General features: G+C 34.2%; 1 protein-coding gene across 1 annotated transcript in view; it reads left to right on the top strand.

Moving 5' to 3' along the window:
* LOC100184923 (FH1/FH2 domain-containing protein 3) overlaps positions 1-9538 on the top strand; it is a 30269-nt gene that overhangs the window by 7721 nt on the left and 13010 nt on the right. The window lies entirely within an intron of this gene.

The raw sequence follows: 9538 nt of genomic DNA, 5'->3' as shown, positions 1-9538 counted from the left end.
TAACGTTTTAATAAGAAATTTTAGGTTTTGTTTTTGAATGAATGTAACTTGCTTTATCTTTACGTGGCTGGAAAACGACAGTCGTTATAATAAAACGCACGTTCTGTTTCATACACCTCGCACCAGCTTACGAGTTACCATGTATGTTGCTTTGTGAGTGGCTATATATTCTTTATCTTGTAAAATGAATGAATGAATGAATGAATGAATGAATGAATGAAATTTGTTTCGTCTCTTCGGTCACGATAACGAAGAACAAGAGAGTTGACAAAAAGCGAAAAGACGGGTAGTGACGGTAAAACAACAGTTGTTAAAACACGCTTATTTATAATTAACAAAATAAAGAAATAATTTTTTATTAAAATGAGTGACTGTTACACCCTACAGATATACAATGTACAGTAAGGGGGGGGAGATGGGACACCTTTAGCACATAATATCTAAATCTCCTAATCATGGTTCAAACAATTAACAACGGTCTATGGGAGCCGTAAGAATACGGTTTTGTAATTCTTTAAAATATTAATGTTTACTACCAAATGGGATGAGAAAATTGTTTGTGAAAGTGTTCCATCTCCCCACCCTACTTTAAATTAAAATGCCTTTTCTTTGCCTTGTATTATCTATGTTTGCGTGCATTTGCACAAGCTGATAATGGACGCAATGTGGCCATTAACCTAGTTTAAATCGCCGCTTTCAAAGACAGCGGCAATTAGCGTTTAAGGTCGCTGGAGATTCTATTGTATAACATTAATTGTGTTTGATATATTCATAAAGCAAAGCATTATTACTTTTTTACTTCGTTTAGTTGACGTTATATTGTAATATTAATAAAATAATAATCACTCACAAAGTAACATACATGGTAACTCCTAAGCTGACACGAGGTGTATGAAACAGAACACCCGTGTTATAACGACAGTCGTTTTCGCGCCACGCAAGGATAAAGTAAGTTACCTTCGTAAAAAGTAGTACCATTAAGTAACACGTTGGTTTTTGTTAGTTTTGCACACTTTTGTAAAGTTTATTAACAATATATATACAAAAATAGTTATTTAGATTTCAAAATGAGGCATTAAAAACACAAAAATAGCATTATAAATGAATGAATGTAACTTACTTTATCTTCGCGTGACCGGAAAACGACAGTCGTTATAACACGGGTGTTCTGTTTCATACACCGTGTGCCCGCTTACGAGTTACCATTTTCTTTGTGGGTGATTATTATTATTATAAATCGGATTTTCCATAAAGGTATTACCATACATGCGGTAAAAACCGGCGTATGACATCTGGTATTTATATATAGACATGATTAAGCCTAATACACAAGTGTGGCTTATTGTAGCGCATTACGACATAAGCAGACAAGCTTAACGGGCCATTACTAATCTGCTTTAATGAGTTAAACAGCTGATTAGGTTACGAGACATGTAACAATACCACTAATAGAACGCGTCTACCGCTTATTTAAAGGGGGTAAATGGGACACCTTTTTATTCTATTTTCTCGTCCCACATTTGGTAGTAAACAAAGAAAATTCAAGGAATTATTAAACCGTATTCTCACGACTCTCATAGACCGTTGTAAATTGTTTAAAACACGATCAGGAAATTTGGATATTATGTGCTAAAGGTGTCCCATCTTACCCCACCCTACTATACTCTTATTTCTTATACCATATAAAGCAATGTACGGCGTATCGTTGTTATCGGCGCAATAAAGCCTAAGGCATCTATAGGCCGCAAAAAAGATAGTTTCCACTCGACGCTGCGCATGCGAGAACTTAACTGTACAAATTTTAATATAAAAGTAACAGAAAAAAGTGTTTAAATAAAATCCCCCATAAAAAAAAGATTGTGAGGATACGGTTATATAATTTTTTAATCTTCTTTGTTTACTACCAAATGAGAAAATTAAACCGTGTAATTTGGGGTAAGACGGACGTGTTTTCATTCCGGTTTTTCGTTCCATTTGGTAGTAAACAAAGAATATTGTTTAGTTTAATATAACCGTATCGTCACGACTCTAAACTACAGCGTTGTTAATTTTCAAAATACCATCAGGAAATATAGGATTTAGTTGTTAACGGTATCCATCTAAAAATACAGTATACTATAGAGTGATGTGGGGTAAGATGGAACACCGTTAGCACATAATATCCAAATATCCTAATCGTGTTTTAAACAATTAACAACGGTCTATATAGGAGTCGTGAGAATACGGTTTTATATTTCGTTAAATGTTCTTTGTTTACTAACAAATCGGATGAGAAATTAGAGTAAAAGGGTGTCCATCTTTCCCTATCCTACTATACTACAAGATATATAAATTGTTTGTATTTCTTAAGTTAATAGTGCGTTAAAACCCAGGAATTATATTCGTGCTATTATAGTATAGTGGGGTGGGGGAAGATGGGACACCTTTAATACATAATATCCAAATAGCCTGATCGTATTTTAAACAATTAACAACGGTCTGTGGAAGTCGTGAGGATACGGTTTTATAATTCATTGAATGTTCTTTGTTTACTACCAAATGGAAAGAGAAAACTAAACGAAAAGGTGTCCCATCTTCCCCTACCCTACTGTATTATGTCCCAGGCATTTCTGTTTACGGCAAAACGTATCTATCATCACTTTGAAAAAACTAACTACTCCTGTTTTGAAAGCAGTATAATTAAATCTTACTGATTGATATAACATTTTCGCGTTGCATTATTACGGCTAAAAGTGCTAAAATTTCTGCAATGCAAACATTTTTGCGTTAAAATTTGCAAAACAAAATTGTAAATATATATTTTATAAGTGTTTTTTTTGTACGTTTGAAAATGTGAAAATTTGCAGTCGATACTCATTTGCCCACAGTCGAGTTGCTAAAGTTATTGCAGTGTGTGGATAAACAGACATGACTTTTAGTTGGTTTGGTCATTTATATCCTCGTGGGTGGAAACTTGAGTGACTTTCCATGGTTGCCGCTCACATTTTAATATTGAGCTGCTGAAGCTATTTAAGAGTATTTGTAAAACGGCCAATTTGCCGCAGGTAAAATTATTTGGTGCTCTGAAATAAATTGCCCAACCGCATATAAAGGCATTAACACTGCGGCGCTAAATACGAAATTTCTGTACCATACGGTACACAAATGTACAATCATTATATGATGAAATAAATGACTTTATTCTGTCTATTTTATTACAGTAATTAAAGTCAGAATAATGTATAGTAGGGTGGGCGGAGACGGGACACCTTTTCATTCTATTTTCTCGTCCCATTTGGTAGTAAACAAAGAACATTCAAAGAATTATAAAACCGTATCCTCACGACTCCCATAGACTGTTTTTGATTGTTTAAAACACGATCAAGATATTTTTTTTGTGCTAAAGGTGTCCCATCTTTTTCTCACCCTACTATACAAAAGCGAAAATACGGGAAATAACCAATAAACCACAGTCGTTCTGACACGCTTAGGATATAAAAGTACAAAAATTATTTAAGAAATAGCGTGACCGTTACACCTTACAAAAAGTACAACGTAAAAAAATATTCAATTAAAACATTAAACTTATTTTTTAATTCAAAATATGTGTGTAAAGACATGGCCCGTACAAAAACGTTTACGATAATATAAATAAATAATATAAAACAACATAAAAAAGGGATTTTAAAAACCTGTTATTTCAACAAACTGGTCTAAATTGTTTACGATTTTCGCCGTAAATTAATTTCGTCTGCGCTCTTTTCGGGCTGGTCACGCTCCAGTAAACGCAGACTATTCAAGGTCACGTGGCCGCCTTCATGGTCGAGTGATCACCAGGTATTTGAGAGATTTGTACACCCTCGTGTGTAGAATACTTTTATGTTTATTTAACAAAAAATGCGATTTTGTAGTGGGGTAAGACGTATACTATTCACATAAATGTAACTTGCTTTATCCTCGCGTGGCCGGAAAACGACAGCCGTAATAACACGGGTGTTCTGTTTCATACACCTCGTGCCAGCTTACGAGTAACCACGTATGTTTAACTTTGTGGGTGTTCATTCTTGGATAGCGTTTTTTGTGTATGGCTGATAATTTGGACAACTTATTAGTGACCACTGGGTCGGAGCACTATAATATCCCACCTTTTATAATCATGTTTTTAACGATTAACAACGCTGTTTTAGAGTATAAGGATACTTGTTTTTATAAACCCTACTTAAAAGGACAAAACAGTACATACTAGGCTGGGGGCAGACGGGCCACCGTTAACGCATAATATCCAAAATCCTAGTCGTGTTTTATACTATTAACAACGGTCTAAGGGAGTCGTAAGGATACGGTTGTAGAATTCTGTAAATATTCTTTGTTTACTACCAAATTTGACTCTTAAAATAGTAAAAAATTACCAGTAGTATCGTATAGTTTTATAAAGCACTACACGCGTTTTGCAAAAGGATTCATTTATCGTTTACGACGTAGCAATTACTTGCTGACGTTAAAATGCAATTACTTATCATTAGGAGTCGTTTGTACGCCACTTTTTGACCTCTCAACATGCCCTTTATGTAACTATTGTTGTGAGAACGACTATAACGCGTATGGTAGTGTTATATTACAAGCTTTTCACAACTCGCCGCGTTTAAATGGTGTTTTAATGATTAAACAAAAAATCTCTTCGCTGAATAAAGTTTGGTGAAAATTTTTTGTTGGTTTTTTTTAAAAAAGCTCTTTTAGTTAAAATACCACTTAAAAAAAAACAGAAAAATATGTCCGCGTTTAAATGGTGTTTTTATGATTAAACAAAAAATCTCTTCGTTGAATAACGTTTGGTGAAAATATATATATTTTTTTTAAACAAAGCTTTTTTAGTTAAAATACCACTTAAAAAAAACAGAAAAATATGTCCGCGTTTAAATGGTGTTTTAGAAGATTAAACAAAAAATCTCTTCGCTGAATAACGTTTGGTAAAAATATTTTGTTGTTTTTTTTAAAAAAGTTTTTTTAGTTAAAATACCACTTTAAAAAAAACAGAAAAAGTATGTCCGCGTTTAAATGGTGTTTTAAATGAATAAACAAAAAATCTCTTCGTTGAATAACGTTTGGTGAAAATATATATATTTTTTTAAACAAAGCTTTTTTAGTTAAAATACCACTTAAAAAAAACAGAAAAATATGTCCGCGTTTAAATGGTGTTTTAATGAATAAACTAAGAAATATCTAAATTAAGCAATTTGGTTGGAACTATTTATTTGTTTATTCTTTTTATTCGGAGTCGATTTTTTGTAGTATAAATGCGTTTAAAAGAACAAACAAAGAAATATCTACACCCAGCGTTGTTCAGCGCAAATATATAGTAGGTAGGGAAAATGGGACACCTTTTCATTCTATTTACTCGTCCCATTTTGTAGTAAACAAAAAGCATTCAAAGAATTATAAAACCGTATCCTCACGACTCCCATAGACCGTTGTTAATTGTTTAAAACACGATCAGGATATTTGGATAATATGTGCTAAAGGTGTCCCGTCTTTCCCCACCACCCCTACTATATATCTTTTGCTTTCTTAAGCGGCGTTTAAAGGAACAAGCAACGAAATATCTACATTCTACACCCAGCGTTGTTGAGTACATTACTGTTGGTATGTTGCCCTTTAAGCTTATGACGTCACAGTCGGTATTATGACGACAAACAGAAACCAAATAACCTTTAGGACGGCGTTACTTTACACCGGTCGAAATTTTTAAGATATTTTAAACGATTTTAGATAAAAAAATGTAAACTGTTTACTTTGGCAAGCAGAACAAACCGGCTAAATGCAGTTTAAACCAGTTTAACGCTATAAAAACCGGATTAAAGCAGTTTATTGAGTAATTATGCCGATAAATACGACAAGTGCGTTCAAAGACATTAAAGTTATTATGTAACTGTTATGCATGTGTTAAATATAAGTACTGCCAGCGGTGACGCGATAACGTCACACTGCGGGTCTGTGACGTCACAGAGGCAGATAAAAGGCTCAGACATTGCCTAAGTCATATGAACTACATATATGGCTATCACTTTTACCTAAAAACTCGTTTACAAGATAGAATCCGTATTTATAGTAAGGTGGGGGGAGATCACCGGAGATGGGACACATTTGGCACTTAATATACAAATATCCTGATCGCGTTTTTAGCAATTAAGAACGCCTATCAGAGTCGTGAGGATACGGTTTTATAATGCATTGAATGTGTTTTGTTTACTACCAAATGGGACAAGAAAATAAAACAAAAAGTCGTCCCATCTTCTCCCTCCCTACCACTGAAGACCTTACCCTTAAAGAAAAGAATCTATACATTAGAGGAAAAAGATGGGACACCTTTTCATTCTATTTTCCGTCCCATTTGGTAGTAAATAAAGAACTTTTAAAGAATTATAAAACCGTATCCTCACGACTCCCATAGACTGTTGTTAATTGTTTAAAACACGATCAGGATATTTGGATAGTATGTGCTAAAGGTGTCCCATTTTAACCCAATCTACTATATTATTAAATGTGTATTAACTACCTTAGTAGGGTCTAGATAGTACCATGCTGTATGAGTAATTAAATTATAGACCTATACTATGTATATCAGACCAAAGCTTTGCTAAATATTTAAATGTAAACAAATTAAAAGTTTGCATATCAAACCTTACTAGACGTTATGTGGTATAATTGCCTAATACATTATGCTGCTATTTTGAATATAGTACTGTAGGGAAAGATGGGACACCTTTAGCACATAATATCCAAATATCCTGATCGTGTTTTAAACAATTAACAACGGTCTATGGGAGTCGTGAGAATACGATTTTATAATTCTTTTAATGTTCTTTGTTTACTACCAAATTGGACGAGAAAATAGAATTTAAAGTTCCCCTATCTTCCCCCGCCCTTCTATACTGAAGTACTGTTGTTTACAATACGAACGGTGTACTGTAGTATAAACGGCACTTCAAAATTAAAATGCATTCTTTTTACACCGATGCGGGCTATGCTGTAGTGTAAACGCCGCCTAAATAAACAAACAAAGAAATATCTACGCTGACCTGCGCTTAACAACGCTGGGTGTAGATATTTTTTATTTGTAATTTTACACCAAGCTACGTTGTAGGGTAAATGCTACACCTGCACCCATCGTTGTCCAGTGCAGTTACAATGTTATATAGTAGGGGTGTAGGGGTAGGGGGAGATGGGACACCTTTAGCACATATAGTAGGGTAGGGGAAAATGAGACACATTTTTATTATATTTTCCCGTCGCATTTGGTAGTAAACAAAGAACATTCGAAGAATTATAAAACCGTATCCTCACGACTCCCATACACCGCTGTTAATTGTTTAAAACATGATCAGGATATTTAGATATTATGTGCTAAAGGTGTCCCATCTTCCCCCATCCTACTATAATATCCAAATATCCTGATCGTGTTTTAAACAATTAACAACGGTCAGTAATGGTAATCATGAGAATACATTTTTTTATTTATGTTTAAATATTATTAAGTTAGTTTTCTAATAGAAACAAAAGTGTATGTAGACGCACACATCTATTTATTTGTTTGTTCTTTTGGCCTTAACGCATAAAACGCCGTTGTGTAATTGCCTCTTAAAACTGACCAAGCGGAAAAGGTTTAAAAACAATAATTGCGCCATTGACTACTGCCGTTCAGATAAGAGATTCGCGCTTTTGATGGATTTAAGTGTTTGTACAGTTGAATGCGTCGCTATTTTAAGAGGGCTTGGGTTTTAAATGTACACGGACAAAGCCCCTTTGAGTTAGGTCGCGTTTAGAAACATTACCACGCGTGTACGCTTTAATGGAGACCTTACGAAATGTGTGTTTGTATAAAATACACTCATGCGAGACTATACAGTGAGCATGGGGTGTATGAATACATCATGTGTGTCTGGTGTATGAGAAGACACCCATGTTATAACTTGACAGTGAGCATAAGGTGTATGAATACACCATTTGTGTCTGGTGTATAAGAAGACACCCATGTTATAACTTGACTGTGAGCATAAGGTGTATGAATACACCATGTGTGTCTGGTGTATAAAAAGACACCCATGTTATAACTTGACAGTGAGCATAAGGTGCATGAATAAACCATGTGTGTCTGGTTTTTAAGCCAGCTCGACCGCCCGCATGTAGGATATAGCCCCTTCATGCGTGACGTGTTTATGTCACGGGTAATTCAAGTTAAACTTTTGCTAAACCAAACTATGTCTGCAATGTATGTAAGGCCACAGTTAAGTAGGCCAATCGGTAATCTGCGTATATAACGACTCAAAAATCTAACTTCAAAATAAATTTCAAACCAACATTTTAGTAGTAAATAGAGTAGAGTGAAAAAGATGGGACATCGTTTTATTCTATTTTATCGTCTCATTTGGTAGTAAACAAAGAACTTTCTAAAGAATATAAAACCGTATCCTTACGGTTCCCATAGACTGCTGTTAATTGTTTAAAACACGATCAGGATATTTGGATATTATGTGCTAAAGGTGTTCTGTCTTCCCCCACCCTACTATATAACGTATTTGCAAAGTGTTACGTTGCTATCTACAGCAACAGTAATACTTCAAAAAATGTGCTTATTAATTAAACCATAAAAGCGTTGTAAATTGATCAAAACAGAAAATAAGGAATTTATGTGCTAACGGTATCTATCTCACGTCACAGTACTAAAAATTACTAAGTTTTGTTTAAAACATAAGAATAAAATTAAGGAATAACGTCAAAAACCTGGACTGTTATATGCATTCTAAACTTACTTTACATTCTAAAATTAACAAGTTTCTAAAATGTATTTGCTGTATTTATAATGTATTTAATTCTGCGTGAAAAAACTTTAAAATGAATTTTGTTTAAAACATAAGAATAAAATTAAGGAATAACGTCAAAAACCTGGACTGTTATATGCATTCTAAACTTACTTTACATTCTAAAATTAACAAGTTTCTAAAATGTATTTGCTGTATTTATAATGTATTTAATTCTGCGTGAAAAAACTTTAAAATGAATTTTGTTTAAAACATAAGAATAAAATTAAGGAATAACGTCAAAAACCAGGGCTGTTATATGCATTCGAAACTTACTTTACTGCTATAATGTATTTGCATTTAAATCTGCGTACATCCTTTAACACGAGTGTTTTGCGGCCGCCGCTTTTGGGAGAAAATCTTTGTAGTCACGTGGGCCCATATTTGGTCAGCGCGTGCTCTGTGACGTCACAGAGGCTCTTAAAACGCGCGGATTTTTGCGACCGTACAAATTTTGTTTACGGGTAAATTTTATAGTTTTGGAAATACGTTGGTCTATACCACGGGTGTCCTGTTACACACCATACATGGTGTTTAAATACAAAATAGTCATTGTATAATTGCTATTACGGTTTTATTGAATGAATAAATGACACTTATTTATCCTCGCGTGGCTGGAAAACGACAGCTGTTATAACACGGGTGTTCTGTTTCATACACCTCGTGCCCACTTACAAGTTACCAAGTATGTTACTTTGTGGGTG

This window comes from Ciona intestinalis, unplaced genomic scaffold (assembly GCF_000224145.3).
Source record: "Ciona intestinalis unplaced genomic scaffold, KH HT000085.2, whole genome shotgun sequence".
Taxonomy (NCBI): Eukaryota; Metazoa; Chordata; class Ascidiacea; order Phlebobranchia; family Cionidae; genus Ciona; species Ciona intestinalis.
The sequence above is the reverse complement of the archived record's forward strand: the minus strand, read 5'-3'. Positions and strand labels throughout refer to the sequence as shown.